Here is a 13,113-nt window from a genome sequence, read left to right on the forward strand (position 1 = left end):
GCTTGATCACAGCTTGGTTAATGTCCCTGGCTTGATTACAGCTTGCACACAAGGTAATTTTCCATCTCCAGGACTAACTGCGCCGTTCATTGACTCACTTGTATGGATTGCTGTGGATTTTGGCTGCAGGGCTGAAACATCTGTAAACATCTTCATTCATTAGGGAAACATTTAACTTGATGATTAATGACTGTTTAAAGGTTTTGCAGTTGATTCCTTTTGGATTTTGTGTGGCGCAACTCGCTCCAAAAAATAACAAGGGAAAATACATAAATAAAAAACACACAAAACAAGGGTCTCAGGAGGAGAGGGGGGGAACAGACTTAGTTAGGAAATTAGAAAAAGGTGAAAAGCCTCTTCAATTCAGACAAACGCAAGGAATATTGGAAACAAGAAAAACAGGACACTATAAAATATAAAAACAAAGGCTTTAACTATTAAATAGCAATGCAATGTCATTCAGATGTTGTGTGCAGATGGTCAGCCTTTATAGATGTCTTTTGTGCAGATATTTTGGCTAAACTACCTGGGGCATCACAAGACACTTGACTTGCTTTCTTGTACCTGTAAGATGGGGGCCTTCTTCCGCTGGGTTCTTAACCAGACAGTAATTCTGGGATTGAGCTTTTTAAAATTAGGGATACCAAGTACCCCAATCTGTACTGGACCATCCAATTGAACCAACATTGTTGTATTTCAATCTAGTTGAGTTTTCTTCCTAAATTGCACATCTCTTGGGAGAGAGATGGGTATTCTGGAGTCACCAAGATCTGACAGCAGTTTAATGATGCTTATAAAAGTTTCTCATGGTTATAGCATAGCCAGGTGTACTAAAGCAACGTGAATGCATGGTAAAGCAAAGGTAAGAATTGAACAGTCCAGAGAGGTGTGGTGAAGCATATTGAAGAACATGACAATAACATGCAAAATTACTGTGCAAATGTCTCATGGTAAAATAGTGTAAGGGGGGCAGCAGGCTTTATTTAAATATACACATGCAGTTTTACACCAGGGGACTGAGATAATGAGCAAGAGCGCTAGTCAAGACTTATTTCTGGTGCTTGTAAAATTAGAAGCTTATCCATTATCAAAAACAACTGTTTGGATGAATGCACTGCTTTTAGCGACTGCTTTTAGTCTTTTAATGCACTCTGTTTTGATCCCCACGTTGCAAAACTACTTTGTGGCTTTGGAGAGAGTCCAGTGAAGATCAACTGGACTAATTCCCAGTCTAAAAGGTGTGATTGATTAGTACAGGGAATCGAATCTATTTAGCCAAGAACAACGAAGGTTATGAGAATCTATAAACAACACCGCCTGTGATTTCCAGTTCTAAAGGAGGAGAAGCTTATTTTTTCAAAGTTTTGAGAAACCTTTGATAATCTTGCAGTTGTACTGCTGACAAGGTTAACCCTGGCCCCTGTTTAAATAGCAGGCCCTTTCGTACACAAAGAGTGGGGAGGGGGTTACAAGCTACGCTGTTGAGCAGTTTCAGAGTTCTGCGACCAATCAGCTGCAAGGGACTGAACCATCATTGATGGTCCAAAATGGACTTCTCTGGTTTGTTGCTTTTAAAACAAAATAATAACCAGGGCTGCTGGGAATTTCTTTACATTATAGCTTGCATCTCATGATAAATCCAGCGCTCTGTGTTCAATGTTAATGTTGTGTAATGTATCGTAATGTCATGCCCCATTAGGACCTATTCGTGGGAACTGTGCGCCGCTTATTTGCATGGCTGGAATGCCAACATATGACATTAAGCATTTCACACTTCATTACAAATAGAGGTCCTAAGCAGTCAACTGTTCAAAAAAACACACACATTACTGTTGCTTCGTATTGTAGCATATAATATACGTCAATGAACCTACTGCTGAAACCTGTTTGTAGATGATTTAAGTAATTCTTAGTAAGGTTTTAATAATTCTTAGTAAGTCTTAAATGACGCTGAAAAATAAAAGACAGAGCGGTGTAAATATTACCATCTCACATCGAAAATGTATACTTACTGTGCCTGTAAAGAGCACCTTCACCTGTAAATGAATGCAAATATTTACAATGTACTTATCTGCTGGTCAGTCCAATGAGATGAATGATTTCAGAGAGATTTGAAAGAGAAAGGAGATCTTAGTTAGTAAATTAACAAGGCATTGTAGTTAATAATGGACCCAATGCTATTGCTAATTGCACGTGGTTTATATATTTATCCATTATATATATATATATAAAATCTAGTGTACATGTACAGTAATATTGGTAATATATAAATAATTCACTGTAGTATGTGCGTGTGTTAATTGTGTATTTGTGTTAATTTTGTGAAGGGTTTGTCTGAATGATTTATTGGATGTTAATTGTTAACAGTAGAAAGGGTTCTATAGAAGTGGGTATCGGCTCAGTAATGCGTTTCGGTCAGTCAGCTGTGAACGGCTTTTCAGTAAATATGCACAGTAACCTCGCACCACAATTCCTGCCATTCTCTTTCTGTAGATGTTAATTCAAGTGTCAGGTTCAGGTAGTCATATTACTGTACTTATTCGACCTCTTATGTCAATTGTATCCTTGTAATTTGCTTTTATGATTCTCAGCGAGCGTGTTCTGAACTATATGTCTTCGTTTGAACCCACTTGTATCCATGCACCGACGGAGCCACATAACAAAATACCTCAAACAAGCACCCGACTCCAGGCATTTTCCAGAAGTGAAATTCTTCATCATTTGTCATGCTTACAGTCGGTCAGGATGGTTATTGTGTTTCTCAACTCCACAAACGATTATTTGGGGCAATATGGGATTGTTGTTTATTTTTTGGTAATCTTTGTTTTTGAAGCATGCCCTTCGAGTTGGTTCACACAGTTTTACTGAACGGACTGTAGGGTTTCCACCAGCTGATTACTTCCCTTTGCTGGCTGTCATTTTCCAGCAATGTCTTTTCTCTTCATAATCCTGCTAGGTTTGATATTTGTTTTGACGAGTGTCACACTGTAAATTAGCTTTGACTCTTCGCACAGAGTTCAGGGCTTTGTCTGTCCACCAATATCTGCTTATTATTACCTTCTCATTGCTTCATTCTGTGCTGTGCTGGGAGCGATGCTTCTGCAAGAGGACTGTGGGAACACAGCATCAATACACAAAACAGCAAGACAGAAACACAAGCTTGTTTCTACAGAGCTGGGGGAGATACAGTACATGTCTCACATTAGACATCCTAACTTGGCTCCCTTAGAAAAACGGGTCGGAAAGTAAACAACATTTTTTTTGTTTTTTAATAAATTTAGTGATCTGCAATTATTTTTTATTATTTTCTCCCCGATTTAGTAATGTCCAATTATTTTCAGGCTAGGCCCACCTCTACCACCCCTGCGCTGACTCTGGAGGGGCGGAGATGAACACACGTTGTTCTTCGAACCTTGTGCCATCAGCCGACTGCTTTTTTACGCACTGCGGACTCACCGTGCAGCCACCCTGAGCTACAGCGACGGAGGACAGCCCTGGGCAGCTTACTGGCAAGCCCGCAGGCTCCCGGCCAGACCACAGGGGTTGCTGGTGAGCAGTGAGCCGAGGACACCCTGGCCGACCTAAACCCTCCCCCCCGGCCAGTGGAGTTAATGTAACAGGGCAGAGGCTGGGAGCGAACTAGAGACCTCTCACACTGAAAGCGAGCGTCTTAACCACTGTGCAAGACAATTCATCTGGGTTTGTGATTTTAACCTCATCCAACAGAAAAGAGTCAGATCTGCAGTGACACACAACACTGCCGCTACAAACCAAAGCATTCAGAAAACTCAATAAACCCAAATACTGCAGTCTTGTCAGTGGAAGAGAAGGGGTTAGCTATTCTCATAATACACAGTGTAACGTGACTATATTATTTTTTTCTTTGCCTCACGTTGGTTATAGACATGTGCAAATCAATTGTTCTCTGGTCTAAGTGGTATATAATTTATGTAATTCATTTTTTTTAATGGATCTAATAAAACAGATTGGCTTAGTTTCTTATCATGTCCCTTAAACTGGTATATTTTGGTTTTGAAATCCACCAAGAGTGAACAAGAGAATAAAGACAATCTAGATGTGTATTTATTATTAATGACATTTTACAGGTTACTTTGGCTATTGACTACAGTAACAGCATTTCAAAACCAAGGTCTATATAAACCATTCACAAAGCATTGAGCCCAGTTCCAGGTTTGCAGCATGCTTCTGTATAAATAGAAATGGGTGTAAACTTACCACAAGGGTAAAGGCTTTGTTACTATAACCCATATGACCCTTATTCAATGTAGAACAGGCTACTTAATGCAACACTCAAAGACAGTCATGATCTCAAGACATTTCCTGAAAAATATGTTACATCATTTTGACAATTGCTTCAATGTTCAGTGTTTTTGATCAAGTTTGAAATGACAGGAAAAAGCATCACTTTCCTCCAAGGGAATTCATTCTGTATATAATCTGTGTGCGTGTCTATACAGTATGTGTGTGTGTGTGTGTGTGTATATATATATATATATATATATATATATATATATATATAGATATATATACACACATGTCTATACATTTCCTTCAATTGTACAATCCTTAGTATTGAGGCTGATTCATATATATTTTGTTTATGAACCATCTGTATACTGAGAACTGTACAATTGAAGGAAATGTACAGATATGAGGACGTGGAAAAGACATCTCCGGATATTTAGGATCCCCATGAGTGCAGTTAAGACATATCTTCAAAATGATTTATTGATATTGCATAAGCCTTGTAAAATACATTAATAAGACTTCAGAGCAAGTTATAAACTATAATAGTAGACAAAACTCTGATATTAAAAATGTAGGTAGACACATGTTTTGGCAGTTTACAGCAGTGTAAAACTCAAAGAAAGCAAGAGAATGATCTATTAAGAATTTGTTTTCCCAATTCAAATCAAGCAGCTAAGTAATATAGTCAAGCCCTGGCTGTATAAGCAATCATGGATGTGCACTATTAGAACTGGGTAGAGACAATTCTGCACGCTCGTTGGTAAACATTCTTCTTAATTCCAGTAAATCTTGTGTCAGATGTAATAACTTTATAGGCCACACATGCTCCTAAATGATAGATTTGAGTTAATGAATTAAAAACTGCTGCACGTTTTCATATTCAGAGCAGAAGTGGAGCTTGGATACTAAGGTGAGCCAATAAGGAATTGCCTCTAGAAGTTTCACAAGAACTCAAACTCCACCATCACATGACTGGGCACTGCTTCACAGTATCTGATTGCTGTTTCCTGGGATCTGTGTGTTTTCAGTGTCTCTTCAAGTAGAATGTGGATATGGTGCAGAAGTGCAGCATTAACACATCAGCAAGGAGCAGTGAGTAAATCTGTCTTCATTAATACAAGAATAAAAACAATCTAAATGCACTTTTACCATGTGGGTCTTTTATGTAGGAAACTTTGAGACGTGTAAAATGATGTTAATACATAATTCCTAAGATTTACTGGAATTGGTGTGTTAGATGTGTGTCCATTAATGTGAAGCCACATGAGAAGGTGCTTCTCTGCTTGTCCAGAACTCAGCAGAGACACAATTTATTTCTCAGTCTAAAACCATCATAGGAATATCTGCTATACATGTGAAGCTATTAACAAACGGTGACAGGGTCTTCCTCGTGTCACGCGTGTGGGCAGCCGCTGTTCAAGCATACAGAGAGACAACTGGGGTGAAGATGAAACGCCGGCACAGGCGCGCAGGTTTTATTTACAAACAGACAGAAAACAAAAGTAAAATAAAGGTGGTCATGTGACGTTACCAGCGATGGTAACGCACAGAGGACTAATACATCAAGCTGTACAAAAAGTGCAAAATAAAACACAATACCCCAAACTATAACTCAAAGGTGCTGTGAAAACGGTAGGCCTTGCAGCAGCCCCGATCACAGCGATCTCTGTGCTTTTATACTGACGCTCTGTTGAGACACGCCCACCCGCCTGCTGGAACAGCCGATTTCTTTCAGCTGCTGCTCCACGCAGACGGGGAATCGTCCCCAGCGGAGCGCCACAGCAGCTAAACAATTAATTAAATCAATATGTTAACAATTAACACAAAAACATACAATGAACTACATATTCCCCATGTTCAGGGCTTACGCTTCGCCACACAAACACTGTGCAATCCTTCAAGCCTCTTTACAAGGAGTTCCCCAACCAGAGAGGCATACTGTCATATTTTTGGCTGCAGTTATGGAAACGCTGCACACTTGAAAGCGTTGGGCCTTAAACAGCAGAAGATGTACTTTGCTTTAGCTGATTGGTGATTAAAGTGAGAGAATGATTCAGTCTTTCCTATCCCTGCAGACTGTACAGTAATTATCTTGTGGATGTATTGCTGGATATGAACACATTTAAAAAGTTTTGATGCCTTCAATGATCTTTACTGGACACCCTGGCAGCTAGATAATCCTAACTGGGTTACATATTTTAAATAAATATATATAAAAAAAATACTTTTCTAAACCTTTCTGTTATTTCCACAAAGAAAACCCAGCTGTGCCAACAAACAAGCTCATTATATCTTGTAATCCTGATTTTAGACATTTCCTGAAGCTCTCGTCTGGGCTGCCAGTGCCGGGTAATTAGTTCTGTCAGAGCTGTCGGGAAGCACTCTCTCAGTTTCCAAGGAGTTCAGGGAAGTGCAGGCCAGCAGCTGCAGGAACAATCCCTGGTGCTGAACTGGACTGAAACAGGACAGTGTGGCACACAGACAGGATCAGGGAGGATTACAGTGACTGAACTGGACTGAAACAGGACAGTGTGGCACACAGACAGGATCAGGGAGGATTACAGTGACTGAACTGGACTGAAACAGGACAGTGTGGCACACAGACAGGATCAGGGAGGATTACAGTGACTGAACTGGACTGAAACAGGACAGTGTGGCACACAGACAGGATCAGGGAGGATTACAGTGACTGAACTGGACTGAAACAGGACAGTGTGACACACAGACAGGATCAGGGAGGGATTACTGTGACTGAACTGGACTGAAACAGGACAGTGTGACACACAGACAGGATCAGGGAGGATTACAGTGACTGAACTGGACTGAAACAGGACAGTGTGACACACAGACAGGATCAGGGAGGATTACTGTGACTGAACTGGACTGAAACAGGACAGTGTGACACACAGACAGGATCAGGGAGGATTACTGAACTGGACTGAAACAGGACAGTGTGACTGAACTGGACTGAAACAGGACAGTGTGACACACAGACAGGATCAGGGAGGATTACAGTGACTGAACTGGACTGAAACAGGACAGTGTGACACACAGACAGGATCAGGGAGGATTACAGTGACTGAACTGGACTGAAACAGGACAGTGTGGCACACAGACAGGATCAGGGAGGATTACAGTGACTGAACTGGACTGAAACAGGACAGTGTGGCACACAGACAGGATCAGGGAGGATTACAGTGACTGAACTGGACTGAAACAGGACAGTGTGGCACACAGACAGGATCAGGGAGGATTACAGTGACTGAACTGGACTGAAACAGGACAGTGTGGCACACAGACAGGATCAGAGAGGGATTACAGTGACTGAACTGGACTGAAACAGGACAGTGTGACACACAGACAGGATCAGGGAGGATTACAGTGACTGAACTGGACTGAAACAGGACAGTGTGACACACAGACAGGATCAGGGAGGATTACTGTGACTGAACTGGACTGAAACAGGACAGTGTGACACACAGACAGGATCAGGGAGGATTACAGTGACTGAACTGGACTGAAACAGGACAGTGTGACACACAGACAGGATCAGGGAGGATTACTGTGACTGAACTGGACTGAAACAGGACAGTGTGACACACAGACAGGATCAGGGAGGATTACAGTGACTGAACTGGACTGAAACAGGACAGTGTGACACACAGACAGGATCAGGGAGGATTACTGTGACTGAACTGGACTGAAACAGGACAGTGTGACACACAGACAGGATCAGGGAGGATTACTGTGACTGAACTGGACTGAAACAGGACAGTGTGACACACAAACAGGATCAGAGAGGGATTTCTCTTTCGTTATTTATTGTCCCGGGTACAAAATGCCCCTTTTAGGTTTGTGCATCTATCTAGAGAACAGAAAATTGTGATGAAAGTTGCCAAGCACCTTCTTTGGCACATGTCTTTGATTGTGTCCTAATCTGGGGGGGTGCTGTACATGGCTGTCTGTCAGTATGACGGAATGTAATTGTGTTCAAGTTTATAAACTAGAAACAGGAGTTTTAGTGAACAAAACAGATCATGTCTGGTCTCAGTAAAATCAAAATGCGAAAACAGTGAAAATGATAAAACGATCATAATTTGGCAGCGATAATGAATGAGACCATTATAGAACACAGCTTGTAAAGACACTGTTTGAAAGTGAATAGTCTGTATAGATATTACGTTCTGTGGTTAAATGTATGGGTCACTGGAATGGTTAATGTTCACAATAGTGTTGTACCGTACTGCCTATTAGCGAACACAACAGCAGCTATGACTGATTGAAATACTAATTTAATGTTGGATCATTTTACCACACTACTACTGTATGTGTTAATCATAGCAAAGAGTATGCTGATGTAATGGGGATCAGCATTGTCCAAGCCAGCCTTAAACACACGCAGTCCAGGAGTTTACTGTCTGAAGCAAATGTTATCAAATAGCATGTACACATTCCAATTGTGTACGTTTGCATCCCAAAGTGGAAGCAAGAGGGGTGTAATCAGATGTGAGGCTGATTAATGAGAGTCTAACATTCAGAGCGCAACACTGGGAGCTTTTCTGGTAACACTGTGGAGAGGAGCTGTTTTTTTGTGAGGAAATGCCCTGGCAGTTTAAGTGTTGAGAACAAGGCCGGCCAGGTATTGATGAAAGACGTTGTTCTGTTCTTTAAAATCAATAGAGGAGCCAGCAGTGGGGAGGATATGTCATCACAGTGCCCTTTGATTTTTATGAGCCATAAAACTGCCAATGCTCTCGTAAGTGTGCTGGTTAGCCCGCTGTGTGTATTCAACAGCTGTCGTGCAGCATTGTAATGAAGCATTGTTCCCTGGATTGATGATATGAGACACAGTCAGAGGGAAAGCGAAGAAGAATTCTGTCATTTTAAAATAAACTGAAGATAGAAATGCTGCCAACAGGAGAGCCTGATACAGATAGATGAGTGCAGGCTCAATGACTCGGGTTGGAAGTGCAGTATACTGTCCCTGCCTCAGACCCCTTTGATATGCTGTCACAGTGCCTGCAGTTACACTCGTATGGATGGTTTCACACAGCCTCATCAGCACTAATCTTGGAGCACCCGATGTTAATTGAGATAAGATAATCCAAGACGAGCACTAATCAGGGTCTGTGTAGCCAGCTGTTACATTTCTGAGTCCCTTGTTACAGTAATATTAATGAAACACTGTCATCTGGAAAGCAATACTGTTTAAGGCTGACGGTGCATGTATTGCTTTTCATTCCTTATGGGGAGCCATGGTGTGCATTCAGATTGAACAGTTAGTAATCCAGGCCCTGAGGTGTCATGCCATGGCAATAAAAGCCTGCATTCTGTGTGATTCCAGTGAGCCCCTAATGAGGCATTTCTGTGTGGCTGGTGTGTGTTTAGTCCCCCAGGAGCCAGGCGTGTGTTTCAGAATAAATACATGAACCCTTGTTTAAATCACACAGCCGGGACACTTCAAACACACTCTCTCTGAGACCCTGAAGGGTTTGGAGCATAATCAGGACTTCATCACACAGAGTGACAAGCACTTCACTGAACAGCAGGGCGGTGCCAGAGAGGCCAGCTTCAAAACACAAGATGATTTTTTTTAAAGCCTTTGGAGGATTAAAAAATAGTTCCCGTTTTGTTCGTTTGTTTGTTTAACTCTGGCTACAGCCGTTGAAAGTCTCCTCTATATTTTCTGTTTCCTCTACTTCGTCTGCTGACCTGTATCGGGCTGTTTATTGAAGCTGTTTTTAACAGGAGGAGCTGCCAGATGCATGGACCTGCTGACAAGGTGAACCTCAAAAAATAAATAAAATAAACGAGCCAAGGGTATTTTTAATGTATTACTTTGCTTTGTTTTTCCCAGGGTATCCTGCTAGACCCTGTTACAGGAAATCTGCTTTCAAAAGAATGTAGGTGTTAACCTTAACACAGGGACCCCTGCTTTGAAGAAGTGCAAAGGAAATCTTTCTGTTTTGGGGATGCAAGTCCTTATGTATTAATGTAGGGCTGTATATTTAAAATAGCTTCAGATGCCATTTCGTTCTTTTCTTTACATGTATCTTTAGTGTTATATTTGAATCCCAACAAAAAACCAAAAGAAGGACCAAACAGTTCCCCTGTGCCCTGTATCACTTCAATAGCATTACAATGAAGAGGATGCATTGCACAGGAATGTTATAATGCTGAAGGGTTAAAAGAAATACCTTAGTCACTGGAATAACATGTACTTGGCGGGAAATATAGATTCCATGGAGGAAGAAACTTCCTTGCAGATAAGCAGGTGAATTCCCAAATAAGAAGTTTGGGAAATGGATCTGGGATCCAAACCAACTGGCAGATGATCACTCCCTGCAGAGCGATTGCACTGGTGAGGCTCTTACTGTGTACTGATCACTCCCTGCAGAGAGATTGCACTGGTGAGGCTCTTACTGTGTACTGATCACTCCCTGCAGAGCGATTGCACTGGTGAGGCTCTTACTGTGTACTGATCACTCCCTGCAGAGAGATTGCACTGGTGAGGCTCTTACTGTGTACTGATCACTCCCTGCAGAGAGATTGCACTGGTGAGGCTCTTACTGCGTACTGATCACTCCCTGCAGAGAGATTGCACTGGTGAGGCTCTTACTGTGTACTGATCACTCCCTGCAGAGAGATTGCACTGGTGAGGCTCTTACTGCGTACTGATCACTCCCTGCAGAGAGATTGCACTGGTGAGGCTCTTACTGTGTACTGATCACTCCCTGCAGAGAGATTGCACTGGTGAGGCTCTTACTGTGTACTGATCACTCCCTGCAGAGAGATTGCACTGGTGAGGCTCTTACTGTGTACTGATCACTCCCTGCAGAGAGATTGCACTGGTGAGGCTCTTACTGTGTACTGATCACTCCCTGCAGAGAGATTGCACTGGTGAGGCTCTTACTGTGTACTGATCACTCCCTGCAGAGCGATTGCAGAGCAAATCATTTGAAATAACATCCTGGGAACACCAAGCTCTGGGAAAAAAAGAGGGTTGAGAATCCAAATCGGAAAAGCATGCTTTCTTTCTTCATGCAGGCTGATAAACATTCACTCTCTCACTTATTACAAATGCAAACCATGTTTATCAGAGCAGATCTCCACTTCGTGATGTACAAGACTTCCCTCTGCCAGAAGCTGGTGAAAACAAAATATAACAATAACAATAAACAGGGATATGATTTAAATGCGCTAATGATTTCCCAGTGGAGTGCTAGGGCACAGCTGTTATATGGCTATCATAGGGCAGCCTTTATTTCCAGACATCTGTTTCCAATGGTCAGATCCTTGGGGCAGGATGGTGATGGCGCACTATGAACGGGGTTATTATTGTGCTTGCTGGCCAGGGGACTTGTTGAACTTCAGAGCTGGCCACAGCTTATTACACGCCTGAAAAACAAGGTTCTGCTGCTTGTACCGAAAACACAGTATTGCATCAGGAAGGGCATTCAGGGACCCTGGCTTAATCGTTTGGGATCCTTTTCAAAACCGCTTGTGTAACATTGTGTATATTTCTAAAAGCTTGTGCACTTGCAACCAGTCCTCATAATCATGTACTATTCACATAGTGCCTGAAAGCTTACAAATATGTATATAAAATTGAGCTATTCAGCTGCTTTAAGCTGAATTCAGAACATTTAATGTAATTTTCTCCAGCATTCCCTAAACACAGAACTATTCCCTTTACAGCTGTGAGATTGGGAGTGGGAATCCGAACATAGAATTCTTCCCTTTACAGCTGTGAGATTCAGAGTGGATATCTGAACACAGAACTATTCCCTTTACAGCTGTGAGAGTCAGAGTGGATATCTGAACACAGAACTATTCCCTTTACAGCTGTGAGAGTCAGAGTGGATATCTGAACACAGAACTATTCCCTTTACAGCTGTGAGAGTCAGAGTGGATATCTGAACACAGAACTATTCCCTTTACAGCTGTGAGAGTCAGAGTGGATATCTGAACACAGAACTATTCCTTTTACAGCTGTGAGAGTCAGAGTGGATATCTGAACACAGAACTATTCCCTTTACAGCTGTGAGATTCAGAGTGGATAGCTAGTGTTTCATTGTTCTAGATCCCTGGGATCGCTCAAAGGTCCTTCTACGGAAATATGATGCTGATGGTCTAAACAACTGAGCAAATAGGGAATTCAAATTAAATGTACAATGCTTTTCAAGACTATATATTTTACAATTTAATAACAATTATATTTTCATTACTTAAATACAATAATGTTCTGTTTTAAATAATTAAAACTAATGCAGTTCACCAAATAAACAACTATTCAACTTCATTGTATGTTTTCTGAAACACTTTATTGTAAAAAAATCAAATCAAATCCCATATTTAGCCAAGAAAACACAGACATGTTTGATTTCATAAATCCCTGCACAGCACAACACAGCAGATAACAGTCCAGCAGAGGCCTTCATCTTTGAAATCTAATCTCTGAAAATGAGTCATTTTTACATTACAGGGGCTCCGATTCCACAGCTGGAAAGCAACCAACTCACAGAAAGAGCTGAACACAAAACTGTAGGAAGCAAAATGAAGATAGTTCTTTAAAATGCTTTAATTACCAGCCCTTCCACCTGGGTTTATATTAAAATCGTCCTTCCTCAGGTTCAAACTGGATACTTTGTCCAGTGTGGACTGAAGGGCCTCTATCATTGGCTTACAATCTTGTCTGCCACCAGGGACGGCAGCTGATTGGTTAATACAGGAAATGGGACAGGATGAAAATAATATTTGAGGCGCAGTGCAGAGGCTCCCACCACAGGTTTGCAGGCCTTTTTAATGGCTGTTCCCATGGTAACAAGCAAGGAGAGGGAAACT

The sequence above is a fragment of the Polyodon spathula genome, chromosome 38, assembly GCF_017654505.1.
Source record: "Polyodon spathula isolate WHYD16114869_AA chromosome 38, ASM1765450v1, whole genome shotgun sequence".
Lineage (NCBI taxonomy): Eukaryota > Metazoa > Chordata > Actinopteri > Acipenseriformes > Polyodontidae > Polyodon > Polyodon spathula.